We start from the raw sequence: 16,864 nt of genomic DNA, 5'->3' as shown, positions 1-16,864 counted from the left end.
CCTTTCCTTCCTGTAGGCCTAGTTCTGGCTTTTGAGGAAAAAGAAATAAAGCTGTCAGTTGAGTGGATCAAACATCCAGCAGGGTGAGTAGAAAAAGACTGTCCTATAAATTCTGTCAAATATCTGCTCAATCGAAATCAAGGCAACTCAGCTATAAAAGACAACACAACAAATTCAGTATACTTATAATCTTTTTTTTAATCTTTTTAAGATTTATTTATTCATTTAGAGAAAGAGAGAACATGCACGAGAGTGCGCTAGCGGAGGAAGAGGGAGAGAGGGGGAGAAAGAGAATCTCAAGCGGCCTCCGGCTGAGTGCAGAGCCCGGATCTCATGACGCTGAGATCTGACCTGAGCGGAAATGAGTTGGACGCTTAAACAACTGAGCCATCCAGGAGCCCCCAATATATTTAATCTTTTTAAAGATCAAAAGAGGGGCGCCTGGGTGGCTCAGTCGTTAAGCGTCTGCCTTCGGCTCAGGTCGTGATCCCAGGTCCTGGAATCGAGCCCGCATCGGGCTCCCTGCTCTGTGGGGAGCCTGTTTCTCCCTCTCCCACTGCCCCCACTTTGTTCCCTCTCTCGCTGTGTCTCTCTCCGTCAAATAATAAAATCTTTAAAAAAAAAAAAAGATCAAAAGAATACGAAAATATTCAGAGATGCTACTTCATCCCATTACAAATGAGCTAGCATAGAGAATATAACTCAAAGTCAAATAATACAGTATTTTATGTTGATTCCATTAGACAACATGCTTCTGAGGTAATTTATGTCTTAACATTTTATAAAATTGTAGAATAAAAATAGAAGGCTTATGGAAGGGGAAGAGATTGCTGGGTAGGGGGAGTATAGTATTAATTAACTGCAAATATCAATTTAAAACATAGCCTTATTTAAAACACAGGAAACATGAGCAGGAGAACAATGTTTCTGGAAAGCACTAAAATTTCTGATTCAATCATTCATCCAGCAAGTAATTACCCAATACCTATTCCTTGGTTAAAACTGCAGTATATATACTAAACTATAAAAATGTAAAAGATAAGAAAAGTACCTGTAAGCATACCTATATGGAAAAGCGATTTCCACACATGTACCTTAAGAACAAAATAATACAAACTAAACACAATATAAATCTAAGCTGTGAGTTCTCTTCTTCACTAAGATATCTTTTAGCTATCACCATAAGGTACTTCAAGTTCTATACATCTAACACCTAACTCATGACCTTCCCCTAAAAAAAAATAATAATAATAAACTTATCTCTTTCAGTGCTCTTTTTCTCAATGAAAGGAACTAAGTTGCTTAAGCCAGAAACCTCAGAGTCCTCACTCTCCCCCTTCATATTCTACCAATCACCAAATTCTGCTATGTCTCCTAAATATTCTTGAATGAATTCCTTTCTATCCTCTCCACCAATACCACTCTAAGTAAGCTACCATCACCTCTCACCCAAACTAGACTAACTTCTTAAGCAATAGCCTGCACCCACTCTGATACCCCTTCAATCCATTCTCTTGCAGTATAAAGTCTTCTCAACAAAAGCATGTATGAGGGGCACCTGGGTGGCTCAGTCGTTGGGCGTCTGCCTTTGGCTCAGGTCATGATCCCAGGGTCCTGGGATCGAGCCCCGCATCGGGCTCCCCACTTAGCGGGAAGCCTGCTTCTCCCTCTCCCTCCCCCTGCTTGTGTTCCCTCTTTCGCTGTGTCTCTGTCAAATAAATAAATAAAATCTTTAAAAAAAAAAAACAAACATATATGACCTTGTCCTTTATTGTTTAAAACCCTTTAATGGTTCCTCATTCTTCTTAGAATAAAGGCAAAAACTTCTCAACATTACCTATAAAAACTTGCATGGGCAGGCTTATCTCTCCACCTCAAACCATGTTCCTTTTCCCTCTAGCTCTCAGTTCTCAGGCCACAGTAGCCTTAATTAAGAGTCCTCATTTCACCATTTTCCCTTCTGCCACAGAGCCTTTGCACCTACTCTTATTTTTGTCTGGACAACCATCCCTCCTCTCTTTGCCAAGTTAACATCTATTCTTCCTTCAAATCATAACACAAATACTTCTTGAGGATGCATTTTCTAATCTAGTCAAATTTCATTAATATCACTTATCCCACTGTCACCGTTTTAATTTAGCTTTTAATTTAATATTAATACTTACCTCCTCCACTACTGGTTCCATAGGGGATGGTATCACATTAGGTTGTTTTACACATTATATCCCCAATGGCTGGGTAGTTCAATAGAAACATACTGCATGAATGAACAAAAACATGAACCATGTTCAAGAACCACTGAACATGGCCTAGACTAATTAAGTCAAAGTTCAGTTGCCAACAATCACAAAACATTCAATACAGGTCATGTTCCCACCATCATAATCCTTACTATATTTAATTTTCTTTAGCAAGGTCCCTTTAGCAGGAATAATAAAGTTTATTTAGCATAGGCCTTCTTCCAGTGGCTTCCTATTTAAAGGAAAAACCAGGGGCGCCTGGGTGGCTCAGTCGTTAAGCGTCTGCCTTCGGCTCAGGTCATGATCCAGGGTCCTGGGATTGAGCCCCGCATCAGGCTCCCTGCTCTGCAGAAGACTGCTTCTCCCTCTCCCACTCCCCCTGCTTGTGTTCCCTCTCTCGCTGTGTCTCTCTCTGTCAAATAAGTAAAATCTTTAAAAAATAAAGGAAAAAACCATCGAAAAGTCAAACTCCATTGATACTCTAAAATACAGCAACCTAAATGGTTTGATTAGTTTTCATAACAAAATCACTGATACTGTCCCAAAGCAAAGACAAATCTCTGGTTTATCTTGAAGTCTGAGCCTTTTACTCAACTTACCTCAAGATAAATTACTGAAAATAAAAATCTACTAAAAATTAACACTTAAAGAAGTTAAAATCTCTAGACACTTAAAAAAATGTTCAGTGAGAAAAGCAGAAGAAAGCAGGGCAATGTTTGGATGAAAAACCCTTTTCCACCATACAAAACAAGAAGACAGACATCTTCCCCATGAATTCTGGCAAGGTCAATTCCCACCCTTATTCACAAAATTCTTGGATAGCTTCCTTGGCCTAAAAAAAAACCCACGCTATTTCACAGTGACTGAGTAAAGCCTGGGTATGGATATGGTTACTTAGGGGACTTGCCTATTTTCATGGTAAGCAAACAATTCCCTATGGTGTTTCAACAATTCTAAGTCATAAAAACAGTGGGTATTATAATTCATGACAAAACAAAAAAAGCAAATAAAGTAAGATATCCTGTTACAAGCAGAGTCTACAGCAACAGAAATTATTAACAACTTAGGAGAAGATGAACATCTATCGAGAAATTATGAGAGCTAAAGAAACACTGGTTATTAAGATTCCAAAATGGCCAAATGACTTGCATGAAAATTTAGTTAACAAACCTTCCTCATCAAAATTATTAATCTCTTCAAACAAGGTCAACAAAAGACTGCCAAAGCAAACAATCTAGGACTATGATTTTATTCTGAGAGAAATTGTACATTCTGCTAAAAACAACTTTATCAACGCACAGACCTTTCACTTTTATGATTTTTCTCACATAAATTTTTCTTAAATTTTGGGCATCTACGACCACTTTTTGATAGAAAAAGAACGAATAAGCAATAAAAAAATATTAGTGGTCTCATTACATTGCTGGTAGGAATGTAAAATGGTGTAGCCGTTATGGAAAAGTTTGGCAGTTTCTTATAAAATTAGACATGCAGTTATCATACCTGCCAGCAATCTCACTCCTTGGCATTTATCCCAGAGAAATGAAAACATATGTTCATGTAAAAACTTGTACATGAATGTTCATAGCAGCATTATTGGTAATACCCTAAACTGGAAACAGGAATGTCCCTGAATAGATCAATGCTTAAACAAACTCTGGTACATCCATACCATGGAATACTACTCAGTAATTAAACGGGAGGAGCAATTGGATAGATCTCAAGTGCATCATGCTTAGCAAATAAAAAAAGCCAATCTCAAAAGGTTATATGACTCCCGTTTATACAGCATCCTCAAAACGATAAAACTACAAAGATGGAGAATTGATTACTAGTTGTCAGGGGACAGGGACAAGGACCGGATGGAGGTAGTTTCCCAAAATAAAACAATGTTTTGAATTTATGCAATAAACATTAATTGCCCTTGGACTTTCAAGTTTTAACTGTGGCCCTGTCTCCAGTGAAATTATTTGCTACTTTCCCCTTCACCTAGCTGATTCACTAAATTAGCAGCAGCTAGTAAGGCAAAACATGGCAATGAGGTACTTCTGTCTCTGAGTCATTAAGATATTCTTACAGGATGTTTAAGGACAGTGAGGTGCAAAGTTAAGTCTCAAAATCCAATCTTAGCTGGTTAACAGAACATCTGGCTGTTGGCACCGAACATGGAAAGGCTATGTATAGAGGCAAATGGCACACTGATAGCGTTTACTAAAAAAATAAAGTCAAATGGACATAACATTACTGCATTTTGATCCTAGACCTTGTTAACTGATTAAAAGGCACACCTTACTTGAGTTAACAGTTTTTCAAGGAGAACTATTACCATATTAAATGCACACAATTCCAAAAAAATTAAAATGTAAAAAAGCATTCCTTTTAAAATTGACAAAGCTGGGGGTGGAGGGGGAGCCTGGGGTGGCTCAGTTGGTTAAGCATCTAACTTCGGCTCCAGTCATGATCTCAGGGTCCTGGGACAAAGCCTCGCTTTAGACTCCCAACAGGGAGTCTGCTTCTCCCTCTTTCTCTCCCTCTGCCCCTCCCCCCACTCATGGGTGTGCTCTCTTGTCAAATTTTTTTTTTAAATACTGACAAAGCAGGGGATTTAAGAAATACCACCAATGTACCTAACCAACACCTTTCATTTACTCCTAATTTTTCTAACTCAGAGTTGGACAAAAACAGAACTCCGGGACCTTTACTTACCCCAAAATCTATCAGGTGTTTCTAGAGGCAATTAGAGATAATATTTACAATAACCTATCACTGAAAGCTAATAGTGCAAAGATGTGGTAAGAATGTAAGCCTGAGCTCTACCCAAAAGGAAAAGTTTCAAAGTATTGCAGCACCAACCATCATTAACTAATTTGCTAACCTTCAATATCCTCATGGGTTACCACAGTACCTACCCCCACAGAATCATTGTGAAGATTAAAGGTAAAACACTTGGAACAGGGTCTGGTATGCATGAAAATTAATAAAGGGAAACCTCACTAAAACGGAGTCAGGAGGCCAGTGGGGGGGCACCTCTTATGCCCTACCACTGATAATTGCAGACCCAACAGGAAGAGAGGTACTATGCAAGTCCATTACTACTTTAGCCACTGAGTTTTCTTAAGGTTAACATGCAGAATAAGCACAACTAAGTATTAACTTAAAAAAAAATTGGGACTCCTGGGTGGCTCAGTCATTAAGTGTCTCCCTTCGGCTCAGGTCATGATCCCAGGGTTCTGGGATCAAGCCTCGAATTGGGCTCCCTGCTCCGCGGGAAGCCTGCTTCTCCCTCTCTCATTCCCCCTGCTTGTGTTCCCTCTCTCTGTGTCTCTGTCAGATAAATAAAATCTTTAAAAAAAAAAAAATTGGGGCCCCTGGGTAGTGCAGTCAGTTGAGCATCCGTCTGGGGTCATGATCTCAGGTTTTTGAGATCAGCCTGTGTGGGGCTCCAAGCTCAACAAGAAGTCCGCTAAAGTTTTTCTCTCCCTCTCACTCTACCCCTCCGCGTGCTCGCTTACTCACGCGTGCGCTCTCTCTCTCTCTCAAATAAATAAATCTTTAATAAAAATTATTTCAGGGGCGCCTGGTGGCTCGTCAGTCAGGCGTCTGCCTTTGGCTCAGGTCATGTTCCCAGGGTCGTGGGATAGAGCCCCACCTCAGGCTCCTTGCGGAGAGCCTGCTTCTCCCTCTCCCTCTGCCTCTGCCCCAACCCCTGCTCATTCTTTCTCGCTTTGCTCTCTAATAAATAAAATCTTTTAAAAAATAAAAATAAAAATAATTATTTTAGGAAATGCCAGGCACCTACATAGGCAGCCGTGGCAGCAGCATCTTGGCTCCTGCTAGGAATGCTACAGCAGGTGTTTCTCATTACCCTGGGCACAACAACCTTAACTTCTTTGTGGGAGTTCTTGCCACTGGGTTTTGTTTTTTTTTTTCTCAATCTGGTAAGAAAAGGAAATCACCAATCAAGCCTAATCATAAATTTACAGGAAGTTGGAAGAATCAGTAAGTTGAAGACAAAAGACAATCATATGAAACTACTGTTGTTTCTAGATTTAGAGACTGCTTTTTATAGCATCACCTCATATTTGTATATCACATTGTAGTTTCAAATTCCTTCTTAACACATTATCTCATTGATCCTCACAACAATCCTGTAAGATCCTTGCTGTTACTTCACATTTTACAGATAAGGAAAATGAGGCTTAAGTGGTATGTTGAAGGTCACACAACCAGCAAGTAGAAGAGCTGGAATTTAAACTCAACTACTCTACCAGAGCTGCCTCTCTAAATGGGGTAAGTTTTACAATGCTGATACTAGTTTTTGACCAGCATCCTCCATGATATTTCAGCAAATCATTAACAGCCTCAAGGCATAATGAAAATTTAGACTAAATCCAAGAATCACAGGACTTTAAGGATCATTTTAATGTAATCTCTCATTTTACATACGCTCTTATAAAAAGAAAATGTTTTTAGTACTCAAGATCAAAAAAATTTTTGTTTAATGTTCTCATATTTCAATACCTACAAGCATTTGTGGAGATCAAAGGTCTGAGGAAAAGAATAAAAGAATTAAAACATACAAACCCCAAGTTACCCTCTGTTTTGCCTGATTACCTCTTCATTTCCAACATATTTATTGAGGGGACAAAAAGACTCTTACTGATAGGCACACTTCAAATTTAAGATTTTTTTTCTGATAGTCCACATAAAAACTTGTATACAAATGTTCATAGCAGCATTGTTCATAACAGTAAAAAAGGGAATCAAAATGTCAATTCATTAATAAATATGGTATATCCATAAAATGGACTATTATTTGGCAATAAAAAAGAACTGACATATACTACAGAATGGCTAAACTATGAAAACATGCTAAGTGAAAGAAGCCAGTCAGAAAAGACCACATTTTGTTTAAGTTCATTTATATGAAATACCCAGAATAGGCATGGAGACAGAAAATGGTTACCTAGGGTTAGGACAGAGGGCGAAAATGGGAAAAGACTGCTAAATGTGTACAGAAGCTCTTTTTGGGGTGATCCAAATACTCTGGAAATGGTTGTACAACTCTGAATATTATAAAAACCACTGATGTGTACACGTTAAATGGGTAAATTCTAAGGTATGTGAAAAATACCTCAACAAAGCTAATAAAACAAGGTGTTAGGAAAGGGAAAATGGGTATCTGGCATACAGAAACTCTGTATTATCTTTGCTTAACTTTTCCATAAATCTAAAACTCCTAAAAGATTTAGATACATAAATTAGTAAACAAGATTACATAATAAATAGCTCAAGTCTGAGGTACAGACTAAAGTAGCATCGCAAAACTTTAGAAAGATTCAGTGTCTCGGACAAAAAGGTGAATAAATATTAGATGTAAAAAATGAGGTTAGGCCTTGTTCACAGGGTTACACAATAGCACAGGTACAGGAACAACAGAACCCACAGACCTGGAACAAGCTCATCATTCATTTGGCTAACCACCTTCCTTCTCCCCTACCTACATACAACTTTCCAAATAAATTTACTTTCAAACAACCCAAAAACTTCTAGAAAAAGAGTCTACACAGAAAAGAAAATGCTGGTAAACAATACTGCCACCTTATCAATGTAAAACTACTCCCTCTTCACCTTGGATTAAGATTTTATTAGAAAGACATTTTAACACAATTATGCCTTATCTATTTCTAAAGATTAAAGACCTTACTCTCTACATATCAGACCTTAGTATAGGGTTCAAGACTCAAATTACTGATGAAACATAAAGGATGTCAAGATTTGTTGTTATTGGCTTCTTAAAATGAATAATAAAGCACTCAAAGTGTTCAAAAAAGGATTTTGACTGGAAAGGGGCATAAAGAAACTTTCTGAGGGAAAGAAAATATTCTACACCTTAATCAGATTGGTGTTTATAATTGTATATATACAGCTATATGCATAAGCAAAAATTCACTGAGCTATGTATACCTTAAATGTGTGCATTTACTGGAAATTACACAGTTTTAAAAATGGAATTTAAAAAAATAGTATTCCACAGAATTATCTCATTATCCCAAAGCATATGATGTAGTAAGAGTCAGATTTTCATCTTCTTTTAGTAAAAAGAATCAAGCACAGAGAAGTAAAGCAATCTTCTTTGGTATCTCAAAATCAAGAAGAAAAACAGGTCTCCCAACTCTGTTCTATCCCAATCTAACCTTTGTGCCTCAAAGACAATGAGATTGAATCTTGAGATTCTTCTGAGAGTGAGAAAAGACAAGAGGGCAAACCAATCCTAGTTTAATCAACATACTCACCATCCCCAAATGCCATATCCTTATTCTCCAAAGAGAAAATTATTTAAGTAAATTCTATGCCCAATGTGGGGCTCGAACTCAAGACCCTGAGATGAAGAGTCACATATTCTACCAACTGAGCTAGCCAGGCACCCCAAGAGAAAATTATTTTTATCTAGAACTAGTTATGAAATAATACAAAGAATGCAAAAGAAGTTCTCAGGTTCACACTCCCTCTAAAAACTGTCATGATGCTACCTTGTGCTTCATTCTGTAGTTTTTTCCAAGGGAGTTCCTAAGGCACCATACTCTCTTGCCTTAAGTTTTGGCCATTTATTTACATGTCTAGAGTGAGAAAGCAAAGAGTATGCAGGTTAGGCCTCAATGGACTAAGATGAAGTATGGCTTTTATTTCAGTTATAAAATTTCGGCGTTGGTCTAGATCTGAGCAGCCAATTATTCATTTACTAAATGAACTAAATCCTAAAATAGTTAAGGGACTTACCTAAGCCTTCACAGCTAACAAGTGGCAGAGTCAAAGTTGAATCCGGCCTTCCATTCGCCATACCACACCTATACCTTTGCCCAGTTAGAAGTGGCATACTATCTTACCTGAAGTGATAATTACACTCGGGGGGTGGGGGAATAGTTCTTATTATCCAAATTCTCATACCCATCTCTCTCACGGCACTAATATTTTAATTAATTTATAATCAGAATTATAACTGTCAAGCAAGTTACAGTCAGTACATTCTTTTCTCAGCTGTAAAATCCCCTTGGTAAACTGAATTAGTACCAAAAGGTTATCTGGTACATAAATAATCAAGGCAAACTGAGAAGGATGGTTTTAAAGAATATATGCAGCAAGTTCTTCATGGCATACCAATCTTACTTCACCAAGACATTCATACAGCCATTTATCCGATCAGCAAACACTTAACTGCCTACTACATGTCAGACTCTGTATTAGACCTAAGGAAAACAAAGATATAGATACAAGGGACTTTGGTTTACGTAGGCAAACAAACAACAGATTGTGGTAAGGGTTATGATGGGACAGCCAAGGTGCCACTGAAGCCCAGAGGAGCAACATCTACTGTAATCTGGAGGGTCAGTGAAGTCACACCAGCTTCTCACTCTCCCAAGCAATAATATTTGCTCTAGAAGCTCAAGTTTCTCATTCTTGAAATACACTACTTTAAACACTGGTCTCGGGGCGCCTGGGTGGCTCAGTCGTTAAGCATCTGCCTTCGGCTCAGGTCATGATCCCAGGGTCCTGGGATCGAGCCCCACATCAGGCTCCCTGCTCAGCGGGAAGCCTGCTTCTCCCTCTCGCGCTCCTCCTGCTTGTGTTCCTGCTCTCGCTGTCTCTCTCTGTCAAATAAATAAAATCTTTAAATAAATAAATAAATAAATAAATAAAATAAAATAAACACTGGTCTCTTATTGACATAAAAGTCTCCAAAACCTATGTCTGAGACAAAAGAAAAACAGCATTACAATATTATCCTATTTATGTAAAATTATGTTATATTCATATACCTGTATGTGGATACATTTTCAAAGAGACATTTATGGAAGGATATTTACAAAAACTTTAATGGTAATCATTCCTGTGGGATGGAATTTCAGATTGCTTCAACTTCTTTACTCTACCCTACCCAGCAGGGATGTCTGGCTGGCTCAGTCAGTGGAGCATGTGACTCTTGATCTCAGAGTCAAGAGTTCAAGCCCCAAAATGGGTGGAGAGATTACTTAGATTTAAAAAAAGAATACTGCTGTAGTTTTTTATTCTACTGTAACCAAGGTGAGAACAGGGCAAGCACACAGACCAGAGTTGAATAAACTATCACTATACTTATATCAACCTGTCTCCCTTATTATTATTTGTCACATGGGGGACATTAATGCAGCATACTTGGTACCTTTTATTTACACTTGTAAGAAGGGCCACTTCTGGGGTGCCTGGGTGGCTCAGATGGTTAAGCATCTGCCTTCGGCTCGGGTCATGATCCCCGCGTCCTGGGATCGAGTCCCGCATCGGGCTCCCTGCTCCTTGGGAGCCTGCTTCTCCCTCTGCCTCTCTCTCTCTCTGTCTCTCATGAATAAATAAATTAAAAAAAAAAAAAAAAAAAAAAAGAAGGGCCACTTCTGGGAAAGTTTCTGGAGACACAAGAAAGATAGATGGGGACCAAAAATAAACGGGCTATAATCGCAATGCTAAGATGTTTAGACTTCATTCTGTGGGTGACAGAAAAAGAGGGGTTTTTGACCTAAAAACTAACAATCAACTCCACTTTTTAACAAGGTATCTGGTAGCAGCTAGAATGCATAAACAGGAAATGACATAAAGACAAAGAGATGTGCTAAAAAGCTGTGGCTAGGGGCGCCTGGGTGGCTCAGTCGTTAAGCGTCTGCCTTCGGCTCAGGTCATGATCCCAGGGTCCTGGGATCCAGCCCTGCATCGAGCCCCGCAATGAGCCACGCATTGGGCCCCGCGTCGGGCCCCGCATGGGGCTCCCTGCTCAGCAGGAAGCCTGCTTCTCCCTCTTCCACTCCCCCTGCTTGTGTTCCCTCTCTCTCTGTCTCTCTCTCTCTGTCAAATAAATAAATAAAACCTTTAAAAAAAAAAAAGAAAAAAAAGCTGTGGCTCTACGTTTTAAAAAAACCTAGAGAAATGCAAATTTTTATTCAGCACTATCTCTGGTGGATGAGAATAGAGGCAGTCTCCTACTTTCAGCGTTATACATTTCTATAATCCTTGCACTTCTTAAAATAAGTATGTATTATATTTATAACCAGAAAAAATAAGAATGACTTTCACAATAACTCAAAGGAGATGCAGGGGAAATGATGAAAGCTTGGATTATAAGCTCTATAAGGGCAAGAAACTGATCTTATTTACCACTATATCCCTAATAACTTGTACAGTGCCTAGTACATAACAGGTGCTCAATAAATGTGCCAGAATAAATGAAAGAATGAATGAGCGAACAAATGTACATTCTAAAGACTCAATAAAGAAGAAACGTTTCAGAAGTAAAATACACATCTGTTGGTCAACATAAAGGCCAGGAATAGGAAGAAATTAAAGATAACTCCAAGTTTTACAGACTATTTGGCTAAGTGAACTATGAACCATTAATCAAGATAAGTAAAACTAGAGGAGGTATAGGTATACAGGAATGCAAAGAGATCGTGGCAAAATGTCCACAAACCTGTTATTGACTCTCACATTCTTAAGAGCAGAACAGGACAGGCAGATCAAAATAAAATACATCCACTCTTCTGGTGGCCCTGATACCCTGATTTTTTTTTAAAGATTTTATTTATTTATTTGAGAGAGAGAGCATGAGCAAGGAGAGAGGCAGAGGGAGACGAGAAACAGACTCCCTGGTGAGCAGGGAGCCTGACGTGGGTCTGGATCCCAGGACCCTGGGATCATGACCTAAGCCAAAGGCAGATGCCTAACTTACTGAGCCACCCAGGCGCCCCTGATACCCGATTTTTGCCCCACTGATTTTTAAACTTAGATTATGAAATAAAAACACCTTAGGCTTCAGAGTCTTCAACTCTCATTTGCTTCCTAATAGCATACAAAGGCTCACAGTTATATTTTTACTATTTGCTACAAATTCTGGACTCACAAATCCAGGCCAGATCAGAATTTCAATACACTTGGCATTATTTACCATAAAAATACAAAATTCATATACTGGTTTATTTAATATTAACCACTGCCAAACTAATATAAAGTAATGGTTTGTCACTGACTTTTTAAAGTTTTGGTTTGAAACTTTTGAAAAAATTAATGTTTGGGAGAGTACTCTTTATCAATAGACAATGTTTTTACAGATGTTTATTCTCACAATAGGACAGAAAAAGTTATTTTTGAATACTTTTTTCATCCTATTCCAGGATTACAACATGATACTTCCAACTGTCCTCAACTATGCAAGTTTCTTCCCCCTCTAGTTCATTCTACCTATGAGATGGGGTCTCCGCATTTCCTTTGTTTTAGCTCTACCTCTAGAAATCCATCCTCCCTATCTCAAACTGGCTTTATCTAAAAACTAATTTCAAAAGGTCAACAAATGGGTTAGGCTAGTCTCTTAAATGCAGAGACACAAAATATAAGACTAATTTGTCTCCATGCTTTTATTCATGTTATTTTTCATACCTGCAGTCATCCCTTTTTTCCAACGTTTATCCAAATAAAAGCCGCGGATCATATCCTCCTAACCACTTCAGCACTCACCTATTCTCTACCTTCTTTGAATTCCCATAATACAAATTAGTGGCCTTCAAAAGTTAGCTATGGGGGCGCGTGGGTGGCTCTCTGGGTTAAGCAACTGCCTTCAGGTCAGGTAACGATCCCAGGGTCCTGGAATCAAGCCCCACATCCGGCTCCCTGCTCAGAGGGGAGCCTGCTTCTCCCTTTCCCTCTGCCTCTCTCTCTCTGTCAAATAAATAAATAAAATCTTTGGGGGAAAAAAGTTAGCTATGTTTTCCTCTCTCTACCTGGAAAAAGTAAGCTTCTTGAAGAGATATGTCATATCAATACTGAGTACACAGTTGGCATTCAATACATACTTACTAACTCAATGGTGGCTCTGAATCTGTATCTTAAGATTTTTGGCTTCCTAACCTTCCTTTGCTTCCACATTGCCATATACCAGAAATAAAATACACTGTTTTGGTTTTCATTTTACTAACAGATATTAGACTATCTTAACGCTAAATTTATTTTACTTTTTAAACAGCCAAATCTGGGGCGCCTGGGTGGCTCAGTTGGTTAAGCGACTGCCTTTGGCTCAGGTCATGATCCTGGAGTCCCGGGATCGAGTCCCGCATCGGGCTCCCTGCTCAGCAAGGAGTCTGCTTCTCCCTCTGACCCTCCCCCATCTCGTGTGCTCTCTCTCTCTTTCTCTCAAATAAATCAACAAAAATCTTTAAACAGCCGAATCTGTCATCTTATTTTAGGACCACAAGAAAGAAAAGCTTAGGGACACCTGGGTGGCTCAGTCAGTGAAGCGGCTGCCTTTGGCTCAGGTCATGATCCCAGGGTCCTGGGATTGAGTCAGGCTCCCTGATCAGCGGGGAGCCTGCCTCTCCCTCTCCCTGCCACTGCCAGTGCTTGTGCTCGCTCTCTCTCTCTCACAAATAAATAAATAAAATCTTAAAAAAAAAAAAGCTTAACTATTAAAACACTGTAAAAGAAACCACTTTGCAAAGTAAAAGAAATTAAACTCTAAAATCATTTTAGAAATTTGACAATCGTAATACTGTACACTTCTTCAGTATTATTTACATTCTTTGTCAAAATATGACATAAACAAGTTTTTTTTTTTTTCTTTTTAAATTATTTTATTCAAGAAGGTGGGGAGGACAGACAGGGGGCTGAGCTGAGCCCTGAGTCTCTAAAAATATGGAATACTTAGGGGCACCTGGGTGGCTCAGTCGTTAAGCGTCTGCCTTTGGCTCAGGTCATGATCCCAGGGTCCTGGGATCGAGCCTCGCATCAGACGCCCTGCTCCGCGGGAAGCCTGCTTCTCCCTCTCACACTCCCCCTGCTTGTGTTCCCTCTCTTGCTGTGTCTGTGTCAAGTAAATAAAATCTTTAATAAATAAATAAATAAAAATATGGAATACTTCACCAATTTCCATGTCATCCTTGTGCAGGGGCCATGCTAATCTCTGTATCATTAACATGGGGAAAATCGAGCTCAGCGGGGAGTCTGCTTCTCCCTCTGATCCTCTTCCCTCTCACGCTCTCTGTCTCTCATTCTTTCTCTCTCAAATAAATAAATAAAATCTTAAAGAAAAAAAAAAAAGCAAGCAAGCTATTAGTTGACAAACACCTAGTCCCATCCTAGTATGAGTAGAAAACCTAAGGTAACTCTCCCAGAGTAAAGAAAAAAACATACGGCCAAGCAAGTAACTGAAGCCACAGGGGGTGGGTTATTTCACAACTCTTTCCAATTCAGCCTATCTGGTGATTGACTCTGTGTATGCTTGTTTTCAAGAAAGTGACTTAAAGGCCATACTGAAAGTAAATTTTTTTAAAAGTAAGGCCAGGAATGAATTGAGTCACTGAATCAGAAGTAGAAGGGATTCTCACAATTTTAAAGATGAGGAATGAGACTCTAATTAGGTCACACAGGTAGCTGGAAGCAAAGGTTAGAACCAAGGCTTCTAACTTCTAGAAAAGGTATTTACTGAGTACCTAATATGATGGAGAAGTCTGCTAGGTACTGTATTAGACCAGTGCCCACTCCTGTTTACCAAGACACTTTCCATGGATGTTCAAAAACATTTAAAACATTAAATTAAGGCTGGGGCACCTCGGTGGCTTAGTCGGTTGAACGTCCGACTCTTGATTTTGGCTTAGGTCATCATCTCAGGGTCGTGATCTAAGGGTTATGGGATCCAGCTCCACATTGGGCTCCCGCTCAGTGGGGAGTCTGCTTGAGTTTCTCTCCCTCTGCCCCATGCCCCCGTTGCACTCATGTGCTCATTTGCTCGCTCAAATAAATAAATCTTTAAAAAAAAGTAGTCTTGGGGCGCCTGGGTGGCTCAGTCGTTAAGTGTCTGCCTTCGGCTCAGGTCATGATCCCAGGGTCCTGGGATTGAGCCCCACATCTGGCTCCCTGCTCAGCGGGAAGCCTGCTTCTCCCTCTCCCACTCCCCCTGCTTGTGTTCCCTCTCTCGCTGTGTCTCTCTCTGTCAAATAAATAAAATCTTCAAAAAATATATATATATATATTTAAAAAAATAAAAAATTTAAAAAAGTAGTCTTAATAAAACATTAATTAAGGCGTACATTCTAAGGAAATTTCTGTATTAGGACAAGACGGTGTCCACATCTCTAAAAAGCATTTTAAGTTAAAATAAGCAGGCAAAGGAGGGAAAAAAAAAAAAAAACCTTAAAGTAGGAAAGAATTTAAAATTTCACACAAATTACCTTTCCTGTCCTGACTGTTTACCATTAAAAAGAATAAGACCGGGGCGCCTGGGTGGCTCAGTCGGTTAAGCAGCTGCCTTCGGCTCAGGTCATGATCCCAGAGTCCTGGGATCGAGTCCCACATCGGGCTCCCTGCTCAGTAGGGAGCCTGCTTCTCCCTCTCCCTCTGCCTGCCTCTCTGCCTACTTGTACTCTCTCTCTCTGTCAAATAAATAAATAAAAATCTTCATTAAAAAAAAAAAGGAAAAGTAGTTTCCTATTAAAAAAAAAAGAATAAGACCATCAAAATCACCTCTACCCAAATTTCATGACCCAATAGTTTAAGAAAAGTGAGCCTATTCCTGTTGGAAAAATGATGGTTTTGTCACATCACACTGAAGAATTAGTTTTGTCACAGGATTAGAGTACAGCCATCTGAGGACAAAAGTCTAGGCAGAGAAAAGAAACAATACTGGAATTTGATAAAGACCCCTCAAGAATATGGCATTTGGCTCTTTTTTTTTTTTAAGATTTTATTTATTTATTTGACAGAAAGAGACACAGCGAGAGAGTGAACACAAGCAGGGGGAGAGGGAGAAGCAGGCTTCCCGCGGAGAGGGGAGCCCAATGCGGGGGCTCGATCCCAGCATCCTGGGATCATGGCCTGAGCCGAAGGCAGACGCTTAATGACTGAGCCACCCAGGCTCATTTTGCTGTTTCAAAGTTTAGCTCATTTAGCATTTAGCTGTTTCAATGCCACCTTTCATCTAAAGATTTCAAAACAACTATTATTTACATTACCAAGAATCAAAATGGTGGCACGATGGCCCAATAAAGAAACATATCAATGACCCAGAAGGAATTCAACACTAATGTTCTAAAACTTAGCCCTCTGTTCTAAAAAACAGTATCTAGTTACTGTTGGCCCTTGAACACGAGGGGGTTAGGGGCGCCAACATCCTGTGGAGTCAAACATCTGCATATAACTTTTAACTCCCTAAGAACTTAACTACTAATAGCCTACTGTTGACTGGAAGCCTTACCAACAACATAAACTGTGATTAACACATATTGTGTACATTATATGCATTATATACTGTATTCTTAAGATAAAGTAAGCTAGAGAAAAGGAAATACTAAGAAAATAAGAAAAAGTACATTTACAGTACTATGTTTTTATCAAAAAAAAAAAAAATCCCATGTGTAAGCAGACCTGCATTAAGTTTACACCCATGTTGTCTGAGGGTCAACTGTATCTGGATTTTGTCCCTCATTCCAGGCAAAGAACTCCTAAAACCCTTGGAATTTCATGATAGGAGTGTCTTTTGTTATTCATAACAAGTCTCTTTCAACCACACAGCAGTTTATGCTAACGAGGTGACTCTTGGTGGACCCCTACATAGCTCA

General features: G+C 39.2%; 1 protein-coding gene and 1 non-coding gene across 4 annotated transcripts in view; both read right to left on the bottom strand.

The window, feature by feature from the left end:
• Window positions 1–16,864, bottom strand: part of TMCC1 (transmembrane and coiled-coil domain family 1) — a 250,694-nt gene that overhangs the window by 211,442 nt on the left and 22,388 nt on the right. The gene's annotated exons all lie outside the window — the stretch shown is intronic.
• On the bottom strand, window positions 14,152–14,253 carry LOC118523846 (U6 spliceosomal RNA). The gene has a single exon (XR_004911285.1). It is a non-coding gene; the product is annotated as a U6 spliceosomal RNA (small nuclear RNA).

This window comes from Halichoerus grypus, chromosome 1 (assembly GCF_964656455.1).
Source record: "Halichoerus grypus chromosome 1, mHalGry1.hap1.1, whole genome shotgun sequence".
In the NCBI taxonomy this organism is placed as follows: Eukaryota; Metazoa; Chordata; class Mammalia; order Carnivora; family Phocidae; genus Halichoerus; species Halichoerus grypus.
This window is presented reverse-complemented; position numbering and strand designations above follow the sequence as displayed.